At 47.6% G+C, this 14,967-nt stretch overlaps 1 long non-coding RNA gene across 3 annotated transcripts in view; it reads right to left on the bottom strand.

The window, feature by feature from the left end:
• LOC146821936 (uncharacterized) overlaps positions 1 to 10,765 on the bottom strand; it is a 131,526-nt gene extending 120,761 nt beyond the window's left edge. For 2 of the 3 annotated variants that reach the window (XR_014963207.1, XR_014963206.1), the window contains exons 1-5: positions 10,652 to 10,765; positions 10,398 to 10,544; positions 10,266 to 10,303; positions 10,108 to 10,180; positions 7,679 to 7,771 (exon numbers count right to left, since the gene is read on the bottom strand). This is a non-coding gene — a long non-coding RNA (uncharacterized LOC146821936). Of the gene's footprint in view, positions 1 to 7,678; positions 7,772 to 9,676; positions 9,795 to 10,107; positions 10,181 to 10,265; positions 10,304 to 10,397; positions 10,545 to 10,651 lie in introns of those variants that run through there. The other variant, XR_014963205.1, reaches the window with a different exon arrangement.
• Positions 10,766 to 14,967: the final 4,202 nt, after the last annotated feature.

Below are 14,967 nucleotides of genomic sequence, written 5' to 3'. Positions count from 1 at the left end.
AAGAAGCATAATAGTGTATAGTTGACATGCGTTTTAGAACCACAAATGTACATGAGTTGTCCTTTTTGTTTTCATTGTAGATTGGCCCCTGATGAAGGGACTTGTGTCCCGAAATACATTGGGCACAAATTTCGATTGTGATTTGTAAAACCTGTGGATTTCGTTTATTAATTTGAATTTGATGTACAAAAAATGTTTACTCATTGGCATTTGAAAACAATCGATTGATGAAAAGAATATACCTGAGAAAAAATACATGCATCATAGGATAAAATAAATATGATGCACTGTGAATAATGATAATATTGTTAAAATGTTGACACATTGGCTGAAAGCTGTGTACGTCTTGTCCAAGTTGCAAAAACAACAGTTGATGGACAGAATGCAGAACAATGTCATACATTCACCCCAGTACAGAGATCTGGGCCTAAATCCATCGTTTTTTTGCTCGCCATTCCAGTTTGAAACCAGCCATATGCAAATCAGTCTGACCCTGTGCCTCATGGGAACAGTCCAGCCCGAACTGCCAAGCCAGGTGTTCCCTGGCCTGGAAACAAGCATCCTAGGACCGGTTTCGGGGTTTCACCCCTCTTCAGCCAAGTCCTGCCTGTTGGAACTTGGCCTTTACATACACTGCTATATCCTCATCATGCCACGTGATGACGTGATATTCACAGTTCCCATTTGCTTGAACACATACATCCATAATTTCCAATGGTAATGAGGACAGCTCTCTTAGGTTCATGCATGTTCAGAATTCATGTTTGCATGACGGACTGGAGGAGAGGGGTAAACAGGAAAGCGATCTGAATGAGTTACTAATACTTTCTGTTCTACAACATGTTGAACAGAACTTCACTCCTCCAGTCTCAGTCTCCCTGTCTCCAGAGCACCACCTGACCTAACAGGCCCACCCACACAAACTGGCTACATAACGAGAAAACAATGTACATCGAGGCTGTTGTGTCCTGCTGGACCCAGTCTAGTGTTTCTACGAGCCACTCCCCCAAGGGCTGGCCCACACATACACCCCCTCACCCATCCAACACGGGCGCCACCAGTCAGGTGACCCCGCAAATAAAAGAGCCCGAGTGCACGTGCTCTGGGCTAGTTTCTATTACCATATTCCGGTGTCCATGTCGTCCTTCTTACAGCATGTGGGCCTAGGGCCCAGAACATAACACTGGCGACGAGCGGGACTTGCCCGAGTGTGCAGCTGCCATTTATGAAGGTGGTGTGAAGGGGGATGTGTGCGGCCCGTGTTAAGGGCGCCCCCTGCTGATGGTGAAGCTATTGTCGGAAGACCCACGTGTAGTGTCTTGACCAATAATGACAGACACTATATACTTTGATCAAAAGCTTTATTCAGTGCTTCTTGCTCGGTCGCCGTCCCTACTCTAACTGCCCCCTTCCTGCTGTGTCTCCTCCTCTTCCCTTTGGCCCCGTAGCTCCGCCCACCCAACTACTAGACTGCTCACTTTCTACATCTCCCCTTTTGTTAACAAAACAAGATAACTGACTTGTTAATAGTTCTTCAATTAGTCGTCTTGGCCTTTGAATGTCTCGTCGAGGTCGGAGGGATACGCTTCCGGCTTCAGACTCAGGCTCTACGTGAGTATCATGTCACTGGACCGCGACTGCCGGTTCAGGCCTTTCTCTCCCCTCACTCTCTGGTCGTCTCATCATCTTCTGGAGTGACTCTCTCATGACTGGAGTACATTTTTGAAAGTGCGACACATTCCTGGTGATTTGTCTGCTGTCAGACTCTGCGGTCATCATGGTACCCTTTTGCTGAGTAATCGTCAAAGGCTCAGCTCTGAATTTACAGTCTGTTTTCCTTTGCTGTTCCTGTTTGACTATGACACAGTCCCCTTCATGTATGGATGGTGATTTTGCTCTCCTTCTAGCGTCCGCATATGACTTCATTTTGTCTTTTCCAATACGGTCAGCTGTCATTACTTCCTGATGAACACGGGCGGGTGACACCGCTCTCAGGGCGCCTTCCCAGGTAGGTATCTGGGTCCTGATTGGTCGTCCAAGCTTTAGGGTGGCAGGGCACTTTCCTGTGTTGGCATGCGGTGTTGTTCTATATGCCCTTAGGACTTCATTGAGAGCCACTTGAAGATCCCTTTTCTCGACTGTAGCCTGTTGAAAAGTCTTCTTTAAAGTGGCCATTAACCTTTCAATAGTCCCGTTGGCCTGCGGCCACAAAGGCGTGACTTTGCGGTGCTTGTAATTCAAATGCTTTGCGAATTCACCAAATTCGTGTCCATTAAAAGGAGGGCCATTATCTGTCTTGAGTTCCTTGGGAACACCCCATGCCGCAAACACTTCGTCTAACACCGCAATGGTGCTTGATGCACTGTGGATGATACGAATTGGGCTAGTGGAAATCTTGAATATTCATCCATTATTGCCAGGACATATTTTCCCGATTGAAGAGGTCCATAAAAGTCCATGGCAAGTTTTTGCCACACTCCACTGGGCAGTTTTGTCATTTGTAGAGGAGCTGGAGGATCTCCTTGACTGACTAGTTGACATTGGGGGCAGTCTTTGAGGGTGAGTTCCACCATTTGATCTAAGAGCGGAAACCACACCCGCTCCCTGAGGGCTCTTTTTGTCGCAACCACTCCCCGGTGGCCTTCATGGGCGAGGTTGATGATGCCCTCACGTAATTGCGTCGGAATGACAATCCGTTGGTCCCTCAGCAAGAGACCTTCCGAGGTAGCAGAGAGTTCATCACTCACATGTCGGAATGCTTGCATTTCTTGTCGGATTGTGGGATCACTCCCTTCCTCTTCACTGTCATGTCTCCACCGATTAGTCTGCAATCGGCGTAATAATTTCTGTAGGATGGCGTCTTGCGCAGTGGCCTCTTGAATGGCTTCCAGGGGAACTGCTGGTGGTTGAGCTTGGTCCACCACGAAGTGGATGTATTCCTCGGCCATCGATGATCGTGATGCCGGTGATGATTGAGGGTGTCGGGACATGTAGTCAGCCGGATTTGCTGATTTTCCCGGCTTGTGCAGTATCGTGTATGTATATTCCTGTAGACGCAAACCCCACCGCTCAATCCGAGGTGGCATCTTTGACCTGGGGTTTCCAAAGATGGTGACAAGCGCCTGATGATCGGTCACCATGGTAAAATGTTTGCCATAGATAAAGACATGGAAATGTTCGCAGGCCCATACAACTGCCAGACTTTCTTTTTCTGGTTGAGAATACGCCTTCTCCGTGTCCGACAAACTGTGACTGGCGTAAGCCACAATGTGCCGCTGATCAATGTCATTGTCATACTGAGCCAAAATTGCACCCAGGCCCACTGGGCTAGCATCTACAGTTATCTCCGTCTTCCTCTTGGGGCTGAAATAAGCTAGGTTGTCGGCAGACTCAACCGCAAGTTTGATGTCTTGGAACGCCCGCTCGCACTGAGGGGTCCAGACAAAAGGCTGTCCCTGCTTCGTGAGTGTTCTGAGAGGGTGACTAATCGTGGCATAGTCCTTTATGTATCTGGCGCAAAAGCTGGCCATGCCCAGAAACGACCGAATGTCACTGACATCTTGGGGACTCTTAGTGTCATTGAGCGCCATCACTTTTTCAGGGTCAGGCTTCATCCCGGCTCCAGAGAACACATGTCCAAAAAATTGGAGAGTGGATTGATGGAATTCACACTTGTGTTTGTTTAGAGTCAGATTGGCTTCCAAGGGGGCATGACATACCCGATCCAGAGCCTTATCATGTTCCTGAACGTTTGACCCATACACGAGAATATCATCACTGTAGTTCAACGTGTTGGGTATATGGTGTATAGTCTGGCGGATGGCCTCTTGAAAGATCTCCGCAGCCGAGGAAATACCAAAACTTAACCGTTTGTACCGAAACAGCCCCAAGTGAGTTGCGAATGTTGTTATGTATCTCGATTTTTCATGCAACTCCAGCTGGTGGTATCCCTTGTTCAAGTCAAGTTTCGAAAATACCCTGGCACCATTTAATGCAGAGATCATGTCACTCAGATGGGGCCCGGGGTGACGTTCCCTTTCAATGGCAGTGTTAGGGAGCCGCATGTCAACACATAGACGCACCTTTCCGGGGATGCCTTTCTTCGGCACGATAACTACAGGCGACACCCATGGTGTGGGACCGTCGGTCCGTTCAATGATGTCGGTTGCTAATAGTTCTTGAAGTTCATCCTCCACTGCTTGCTGAAGGTGGAAAGGCACTCGCCTGGGATGTTGTGCTACAGGCCTTACCTGTTCATTAATGTGAAGTCGAATTTGGCATCTGTTCATCTTTCCCAGCCCGGTGAATAGCTTGGGGAATTTGTGTATAATGTCCGGGTCATCACTAACCCTGTATAGAATCTCAACTAGACGAAGGCGCTCCGCAGTGGGTAAGCTGAGAAGACAATCAGCCTCCGGACCCTCAATTACGTGTATGAATGCCGGCACAGACGTGGTCTGGTGCCTGAGTGTCATTGGGAATTATCCTAGACAGGGAAGGGGCTTCTTTGACATCCAGGTAAATACCCTGACATACGCTGGACTCAAAGGCGGCTGTGGCTTCATTTTCTTGTATTCCGTCACAGGGATCTAATTTAGTGATGCTCCACTGTCCAGAACAAATTCAGTTGCGTGATTCCCCACGCTTATATTTAGCCTCGGGTATTTCTTGAGTTGGTCAGGATCTGCTACCATACTAGGGTATTCAATAGTGTATTCTGATTCACGCGACCCTGATCGGGAATCCCTGGACGGCGACCTTCTCGACCATTGGGACCTCCTTGATTCTCTGCTGGAGTGTGAAGAGCCAGAGGACGACTTCCGTCGTACTTGTACGGCTTTCACATGGTGCCGTCTGGTGTCAGGGCGAGATGGCCTTGTCCTTTCATTCCTTATTTCCCTGCGATAGTCTCCACACATCGCTTCAAAATGATTCGTCCGTCCATATTTCCGACATTTCTGACCCATGGCCGGACAGGCATCTATGTGCGGAAAGTCATACCCGCACCGATAACATTTTCTTGAGCGATCTTGTTTCTTGTCTCTCTGGCCTGACTCGTGACGCCTACGCTCTGTGTATTGATGGCGAGAGGACGGTCGGGATCTGTGCTGTCGCTCTCTCGAGCGTCTGCGACTACTGCTGGCCTGCACTCGGCATGCCTGCTCTCTCCTTTCAGTGCGCCCAGTCTCCATGCTCTTGGCGTGTTCCTCCGCTTGATCGTAAACCCGGGTCATTTCCTCAATCTCATCCAGATTGTGACTCTTTCTTAATAATCACCTCCTAAGCGTCTCGGATTGACAACCATCGATTATTTGCGATCTGATTGCATCATCCGTTGAAAACGCGCCAAATTCGCAATACCTGGACAGTCGACGTAGTCTTGTTATGAATGTGCTCATCACTTCCTCCTTCCCTTGACGGGCTTGGTGAAAGGTATGTCTCTCGTAATCCACGTTTCTCTTATGTAGGAACTTCTTGCTCAGAGCGTCTCGCACCTTATCATAGGTTCCTGTGTCTGCCGTCGGCAGTTCTTTGATTAACTTGCTGATTTCTCTACCCACGAGATTGCGCAGTGCAATCACTTTGTCTTCATCCTCTGTCACTTTTGATCCCTTGATATAATCTTCAAAGTCCTCGAGCCATTCCTGCCATCTGGGGCCCATGCTCCCTCCAGTCGTCAGCGTTAAAGGTTCTGGGGGGCGCAGATGTGACACCCCCGTCAGGAGTGGTTTGACTTCATTTCTTTGTGGAGAGTTGTGGTTCGACATCTTGGCAGTACGCTTTTGTTTCTTTCTTGTCTATGCACGTGCTTGTTTGTTGTTTCTTGTTTGCATTAACTTGTGCTTGTTTGTTAATTCACACTTGCTTTGGCTTGTGCTTGTTTACTTTTCAGGCCTTTTTCTCGATCAATGCTTGTTTGCTTGGCATTGCCTGACTTAAAAATGGCCGCTCACGAACTTCATAGGGGTGTCCTTCAGGGATGCCTGACTCTAAGATGGCCGCCAAACAGAAACTCTCATCCCCATGAGATTTGGCTGCATTCATTCTTCAGGCTCACCGAGCTTCATTCGGCACTCACCGGCAGCCACCTCCACAGGCACCAGGGCTTCAGCAGTGCTCCCGACTTCTTCCTTCGTGGTTCCTCACGCATCGGGGGTGAGCTTTTCCGCTCTTGGCGCTCGACGGCGCTCTTTCTTCCGGGCACTTTCACGAGGCTTCAGCAGTGCCTCGGACACCTCCCGATCACCGGAGCAGCAGGCAGGATCGGGGTGGGCTCCCGATTTCTCCTCGTCACTCGCGTGCCGACTTGCATGCATCAGGGGTGAGTCGCAGTTTGGCGCGAACCGGCGTTCTGCTTCAAACGCCCTCAGCGTTCGCTGACACTTCTCCTCGGGGCTCTATGCGACTAGCAACTCGCGGAGCAGGTGCAATCACCACTGGCCTCTTGATCTGGGCGGTGGGCTTACTTCAGACACGTGTGTCTCTACAGCGTTTTCTTCCTTCACGCTACAGGGGACAGGACGCTTCTTCCTGAGGTTCGGTGGGTGGTGGGCTACACCATCCCATCCTCGTCGCCAGTTGTAGTGTCTTGACCAATAATGACAGACACTATATACTTTGATCACGAGCTTTATTCAGTGCTTCTTGCTCGGTCCCCGTCCCTACTCTAACTGCCCCCTTCCTGCTGTGTCTCCTCCTCTTCCCTTTGGCCCCGTAGCTCCGCTTACCCAACTACTAGACTGCTCACTTTCTACACCATGGGGCATGTGAGGAGCCCCGGGGTGAAGAAGATAAGCGGGAGCCCACCCCGCATCTGATGTGCCGGTATGTGCATGGCAGCACTTGCAGGCCGTATGAATTGCGTGGTACAGGAGCTTGGTCAAGCGGCGGGAGCCAACCCCGCATGTGAGCTGCACGCAATTACCCGGCAGACGCAAGGTGAGCCTCCTGCGAAAGGAGGGAGAGTGGAGTAGCTGCCCAATCCCCGCCCCTATGTGGAAAAGACATTGTGCCTGCAATAGGGCCAGCCGTCTGCGGCGTGCGCTCAACCCCGGCGCAGCGAGAGAACTGAAAAGGCTGCAGCTAATGCATCGTGTGCGGCCGTCAAATTGAGGTGAGCGGGAGGGCTGCTGAGAAACGTGTGGCAACGAGGGCCCGGCTCACAATTGAAACACACTGGAAAACAGGACACTTACCGTGGTGAAGACGGAGTTCTCCGGTGAGGTCCGGCCGCCTGTGTGAGTCCTGGGAAGCTGTCGTGTATGTGGCTATGCCTGGCCGATGAGAGAGCATTCGGCAGCATGCGTGCAAGAGAGCAGCCGGAGGAGTCAGTGCACCGCCTGCGGAAAGAGTGAGCGCGTGGCCGGCAGGCACAAAAGAGTAGGGCACGCCCACCTGCTGTGTGGTCCCAACGCGGCCGGAGCAACGAGACTGCAGGGGAGCAGCAGGAACGGCCGCTAAAGTAAAGTAGCACCAAGGAGAGGCCTGCAGTGTGTGTAGAGCTGCTGAGGTTCGTCTGAACACTGAAGGGAAAATCTCAGCCCAGGCGGAGTTCAACATGTTAAGAGCCAAAGCCCACATATGCGGCAGGGCATGTAATGTCTGCAGCCGAGAAGTGCCCAGGTCTCGTGTGCACAGAAGAAGAAAAAAAAAGAAGATAATGAAGAAAAGCACCTACCTCGGTCGTGTGTCTTTGCTGAAGGAGGAAGGTGACGCGGGGTAGCCGCTTGGAGTAGCCAAGGTTTCGAGAAAATCCTGGCACCGGCAAAACCTAAAAGATAAAGGAAAAAAAAGCAGCACTGAAAACGGAGCAGTGCCATCTAGTGGCCAATTAGCAGTTACCGCCCTAAAGAAAAGACAGTAGAACAGAAAAGGCAAACGGCAGAGACTACATCAAAATCCCACGAGCAATGAGGCTGGAAGGCCATTGTGTGCCAGGGCGATAGTAATGCAGCACCAGGACGGCTGCTGCATCCCAACTAGTGATGGGAGGAGAGCACAAATGATTTCTGTGCTGTGACCGACAACCCCAAGACTTTGTCGTGCTAATGCAAGAAGGCAGTAAGCAAGTACCCATAAGCAAGTGAACCAGGGTGAGATAGACTTATACCCCAAGCAGCAAGTATCCGAAGGGACCGGATAAGGTGCGCAGCATGCGCGCCTAGTGGTGACCGGACGCCACCGCAAGCTACATAACGGGCACGCCAAGTGCCAGAAGAAAGACTATGCACTTGCACCGCTAGTGCTCCCCAAAGATAAGCGGGGAAGCTACTGCTCCACAGAGGCGGAGGAGCACCTCTCTATAATCAGTGGCAAAAAGCACAAGAGAGAAGTGGCAACCATGTGCAACATATGTGAAAGAGTGAGCGAATACTCACTGGAGCCCATTGACAGTGAATGGCTGCATGAAGGAGTCTGTGCCAGCCAGCCAGCAGTTCCAGCACTGAAAGGCCACTGTGGGGCCATCAATGAGAACTTCACAAGGAATTACCAACCCTGTCAAGCATCTGAAGAACACAGCAGGATCCAACGCTATGATGGCACAGCCTCAGGTGCAAGAGCAATGCCCTCGAGCAAAGAGTAGGCGAAAGGGAGATTACCCGCCATCTGCAAAGCACCAAGAAGATCCCCTGAGGAGAGAGGGGCCAGTGTGGCCCGGACGCAGGAAGGAGAGAGCTCGTGATCACCCCACCTGCACCAACATCACCCAGCAGTGGGCCAGAAATTATTCAGAGAGTGCCTCCAATACTGCCTTAAGAGTGTGGTGTGCAGCGGTCCTCTACAGGCATGAGGAGAGTCCTGCACTCTGAGTGGCGTGCCCCCACAACTGACGCAAGAGAAGGGAGATACCTCCCACAGCGATCCTAAATTACAGCCGGAATACTCTGTCAAGGAGAAGAAGGGTATGGAAGGCATTACAGAACGGATCCAGCAAAATACATCTACCTCCACTGCCATCCCAGAAACGGCTGACGCACCCGAGAAGACGCCCAGTCCAATTTGACAGGACCAGACCGGTGAGTGGTCCGTGATGGGTGAAAATCCGCAGCCCAGAGAACAATACGGAGTGAGCAGGAGGTCCCTGTGTGATTGCATGTCCTTTCCGCCACATTTTCAGAGCATGTACTGACGGAACATGCGTTACGTGGCCTTTCGCCACTTTTCAGAGCAGGTATTGAAGCGACTTGCATTGCGTGGTTACTGCAACACAATGGCATTGCAGCACAGCCAGACGCCACGGCAGCATGATGCCGCTGCAACACAATGCCATTGCAGCACGATGCCACTGCAGCAAGACGCTACTGCAGCAAGATGCCACTGCAGCAAGAAGCGACCTGCCTTACGTGGCCTGTCCAAGAAAGGGGGTGGGCAGCGCACTCCTATTGGCTAGCTAATCCAAAAAAGTTTATACTGAATGATATAGGTGCTGCAGCGTGATGCTCGCTGTCGATCGAGCATGTAAAAAATCTAGAGAAGTGGAAACAACCAACTAGTGGTTGACGCTGCGCACTGTGCTAAAGGTAACTAAGTTACAAGCAGTTAGTCTTATTGACAAAACATCAAGGAATACAAAAAAATGACGTTCACATAAACATATATTTTCAACATATATGTAAGGACAACTTCATATTACATCTTTATATGAAAATCAACATGTATACATTATAGTGGTCATCTACCACAAACAATTCAAAAATATAATGTACAACTTAATGCTTCAAGATGATCACAAGATGGTGTGTTGGTGAGCCCAATGCATTTCGGGACTTAACTGTCCCTTCATCAGGGGAAATCTGTGAAGAAAGTACATATATATCATAATCAATGACAAACATTGGGTATATACAAGAAGAGTCCATGGTGGGGAAGTATGTGTTTGATGTGTTAGGTAACACATCCCAATAGCCCAGATTTCTGATAGATAAACCTTACTTTTGCTGCTAAAGATAAAAGAAAAAGAAACATAGACACCCGATACCAAAGAGTGAAAGTGACTCAAAAGCAAGCAGTAGGGATAGGATTCAGTGTAAGAAATGAAAGGAGTGATCCAGAATAAGTGTATAGTATGATGTAATGTAATACAAAGATGGCTGAATGAAGCCTCACCTCGAAAATTATGTTTTGCAGAGCAAAAAGGAAGATAGGAATGGATATATGGAACAAACTGCAACAAGATGAACTGAAATGTAAAAGAGGGAGGGATTAATGCAAGGATACGAGTAAAAAAGAGTGCTGAAAGGAGAAAAGAACGTTGCCCTACTTACCGACTGTGTGGTGTTAAACCAATGTTAAAGAAAAAAAGCTGGAAAAGATGCAAGAAAACAACGTGTTGGAAAAAATATGAAATACATTGTTACGCTAGTGGAACTAAACTCGAGAACAATAGCTATACTCACTTAAAAATAGAAGGAGGAAGTTTGCGTGCCTGAGACTTGATAAGGAAATGCGTGTCACACAAAGAAAACACGATGGTCAATGGCGAATCCCAAACTTCAATCAAATGCGTGAAGACAATTATGCTCGATCTGGCACTGAGGCAAGCGCTATGAAAAATAACGGAGATAACGGATGTCAACTAAACCTGACTTCCTATCGTTACGGGTGTTAAACGAATTACTAATGAACTAGTACGCGGATGCAGAATACTTACACAAGAGTGCCGATGGCGATACGCGGAGCGGTAAACACACTGGCGTCCTGTTGAAACAACGGGATGATCAGGTGTGAATCGCGCGCCAATAAATATGGTTTGAATGACGGGAAGGGTGCGGAACTAATAGACAGAGAAAGGGGACTGGCAGGTAACGCCATGTTTAAGAAGGTATAATACAAAAACGGCTAAATTAAGAATAAGGGATGTGAAATATCTAAAATAAAACTATAAAGAGGTGTGTAAGAAAAGAAAAAATGTTTAAAGGAATAAAATATAAACTAATGGAGAGAACCAAGAAGAGAACCTGAACCACATGCAAACCATGAGACAGGTGAAAAATCAAATACTTGCCTGATCTGAGAAAGTGCATGAAGCGATATTAGAAAGTCAACAACAATGCAGAGACGCCATTGCTAAAAACTATTTATGGACTACGACAATGGTGAAAATGAATTGGAATGTATACAAGTGAGAAATAGACCGGTAAAACGTTTAATAAGATGGGTCAAATGAGTGTGTGCTAGGAAATGGACCCGCGCACGGGAACATTAAAGATATGCAATGTATAACATGAAAAAAAGGAGCGTTATAATGTATAGACGATGTGAAATGGATTTAATTCTAGAGTGGGTGTAACCACGATGAGTTGTGAAAATATAAATGAGTGTTTGAAGTGTGGATGTACACGTACTTGCTAATGAGAGAAAGAAATAGACAGGAAAAGTGTGCTGAATGACAACAGGAGAGAGAGTGCATAACCATATAGTAAGAATGTTACAAAAAACAATAACGAGTCACTAAGTACAAGAGGTGAAATATAAACATTTATATTTCACCTCTTGTACTTAGTGACTCGTTATTGTTTTTACACCCACTCTAGAATTAAATCCATTTCACATCGTCTATACATTATAACTCTCCTTTTTTTCATGTTATACATTGCATATCTTTAATGTTCCCGTGCGCGGGTCCATTTCCTAGCACACACTCATTTGACCCATCTTATTAAACGTTTTACCGGTCTATTTCTCACTTGTATACATTCCAATTCATTTTCACCATTGTCGTAGTCCATAAATAGTTTTTAGCAATGGCGTCTCTGCATTGTTGTTGACTTTCTAATATCGCTTCATGCACTTTCTCAGATCAGGCAAGTATTTGATTTTTCACCTGTCTCATGGTTTGCATGTGGTTCAGGTTCTCTTCTTGGTTCTCTCCATTAGTTTATATTTTATTCCTTTAAACATTTTTTCTTTTCTTACACACCTCTTTATAGTTTTATTTTAGATATTTCACATCCCTTATTCTTAATTTAGCCGTTTTTGTATTATACCTTCTTAAACATGGCGTTACCTGCCAGTCCCCTTTCTCTGTCTATTAGTTCCGCACCCTTCTCGTCATTCAAACCATATTTATTGGCGCGCGATTCACACCTGATCATCCCGTTGTTTCAACAGGACGCCAGTGTGTTTACCGCTCCGCGTATCGCCATCGGCACTCTTGTGTAAGTATTCTGCATCCGCGTACTAGTTCATTAGTAATTCGTTTAACACCCGTAACGATAGGAAGTCAGGTTTAGTTGACATCCGTTATCTCCGTTATTTTTCATAGCGCTTGCCTCAGTGCCAGATCGAGCATAATTGTCTTCACGCATTTGATTGAAGTTTGGGATTCGCCATTGACCATCGTGTTTTCTTTGTGTGACACGCATTTCCTTATCAAGTCTCAGGCACGCAAACTTCCTCCTTCTATTTTTAAGTGAGTATAGCTATTGTTCTCGAGTTTAGTTCCACTAGCGTAACAATGTATTTCATATTTTTTCCAACACGTTGTTTTCTTGCATCTTTTCCAGCTTTTTTTCTTTAACATTGGTTTAATACCACACAGTCGGTAAGTAGGGCAACGTTCTTTTCTCCTTTCAGCACTCTTTTTTACTCGTATCCTTACATTAATCCCTCCCTCTTTTACATTTCAGTTCATCTTGTTGCAGTTTGTTCCATATATCCATTCCTATCTTCCTTTTTGCTCTGCAAAACATAATTTTCGAGGTGAGGCTTCATTCAGCCATCTTTGTATTACATTACATCATACTATACACTTATTCTGGATCACTCCTTTCATTTCTTACACTGAATCCTATCCCTACTGCTTGCTTTTGAGTCACTTTCACTCTTTGGTATCGGGTGTCTATGTTTCTTTTTCTTTTATTTTTAGCAGCAAAAGTAAGGTTTATCTATCAGAAATCTGGGCTATTGGGATGTGTTACCTAACACATCAAACACATACTTCCCCACCATGGACTCTTCTTGTATATACCCAATGTTTGTCATTGATTATGATATATATGTACTTTCTTCACAGATTGCCCCTGATGAAGGGACAGTTACGTCCCGAAATGCATTGGGCTCACCAACACACCATCTTGTGATCATCTTGAAGCATTAAGTTGTACATTATATTTTTGAATTGTTTGTGGTAGATGACCACTATAATGTATACATGTTGATTTTCATATGAAGATGTAATATGAAGTTGTCCTTACATATATGTTGAAAATATATGTTTATGTGAACATCATTTTTTTGTATTCCTTGATGTTTTGTCAATAAGACTAACTGCTTGTAACTTAGTTACCTTTAGCACAGTGCGCAGCGTCAACCACTAGTTGGTTGTTTCCACTTCTCTTACGTGGCCTGTCGCCACATTTTCAGAGAAGATAAGGAGTGGAGAGATATAGGACGGTGACATTCCTATTCCAGGAAAACAGATGACAAGAGGTGCGCAGTAGAAATCAACAAAAGCGGACCAGAACGAGTACTCACACCGTCACCTGAGTGCACCTTCTAAGATACAACAGCCACTGGGGTGCGGTGATGTCATTCTTTACAGTGACCGTCCAGACACCTGTCGCTCGCTGCTTAAATGAAAGGGCATCCCTGTTTTCACACACACATGCCAAACAAGAAGAGCTGCACCAAGCGTACAACGAGTATCATGACGGCAAAGGTTAGCCAGTCACCCCAAATCACTTCCAGTCATCACCACCTGTTGTAAGGTCGTCTCATGACAGCCACTCCATCATTTATCATGTGCATCACTACCATCCCTGGAGCATCAAGAATCACGACGAGTCCTGCACCATTGTCATACCGAGCGACGACCTGAAGATACAGTGACCATCTGTTTAACTGGTGCCTGTCCTCATCCTGGTAGAGAGAGCAGGTTCTGTCCAAGACACATCCACCCCTGAAGTGTGCACGAGTGACGAGGCGGTGGCTCCAGAGTCAGAGCCCATATGCAGTCCCAGGGCAACTCATCCAAGGGGCCTCCGAGAGCATGAGAGATGTGTTAAATGGTAGCGGCAGTTTCAGTCGATAACCTTTCAAGTATTGCCCGGCGGTAATCGCCTCTCATACCACTCGATAATTTACCAATGAAAGAGGCAGGCGCCGGAGACTGGAAGGCAGGAAACAAAGTTTTATTCCGTCGGAGCAGAACACATCAGATCAGACAGCAAGGTATCGTCACGAGGTGCTCTACCCGCATCTCTGAGACCTGGTCTCTTATACACCGGTTTATTGCTTTATTACACATAGTACATTCTTGAGATTCTCTTGATGCATGAAAGAACATCCCCTGAAGCCCCGGCTCAGATCCGATCCCACACATAGTTACAGTAGAGGTTCCCACCCTACCCGCAGTGGGAGATGGCTATCGCGCAGCAGGGAATTCCGCCAATTCCCGGGGGTGTGTGCGGCCGGCCGGGTCTCAGGGGGTAGGGGCTTTGATCCACTGTAATCCCTTTGATGTGGGGTGTTTCCCTTACAGTAGGGGCAATAAACTGCATCCGCAGGGCTAGGTGATGGCCTGGGACCAGTTCGGACAATGGGGCGCAGAGGAAGGGGGTTATCAAAGGTGCGGCATGACCATGTATGGGATGTCGGTCGGATGTGGTTCCGTAGCAGGGTCGCGCTGAAGGAGAGGGTTTATGGCCCGTGTATGAGAGAGCGGGGGTGGCCGGCGCGCGGGGGGATGTTCGCAGCGCCAGGGGGAAGCGCTGGTGATCGAGAATGAGCGGGGGGAGAGTGGGGTGCCTAAAATGGCAGCCGTGCATTCGCTGTGCGTGGCGCTGGGGAGAGGCAAGATGGCGCAGATAATGTTCAGTTTGCAAGCTAAATTTCCACAGTCCTCCCTTTTAACATATCTCGCCAGCTTGCCTAGTTTGGATCCATCCCCATAATACCCCGTACCTCCACCTCATTCAGAGCTTTCATTCGCTCTGTTTCAAAGTCCAAAGTCTTAGGGCAGATGCA

Source organism: Triturus cristatus, chromosome 6 (genome assembly GCF_964204655.1).
Source record: "Triturus cristatus chromosome 6, aTriCri1.1, whole genome shotgun sequence".
In the NCBI taxonomy this organism is placed as follows: domain Eukaryota; kingdom Metazoa; phylum Chordata; class Amphibia; order Caudata; family Salamandridae; genus Triturus; species Triturus cristatus.
The sequence above is the reverse complement of the archived record's forward strand: the minus strand, read 5'-3'. Positions and strand labels throughout refer to the sequence as shown.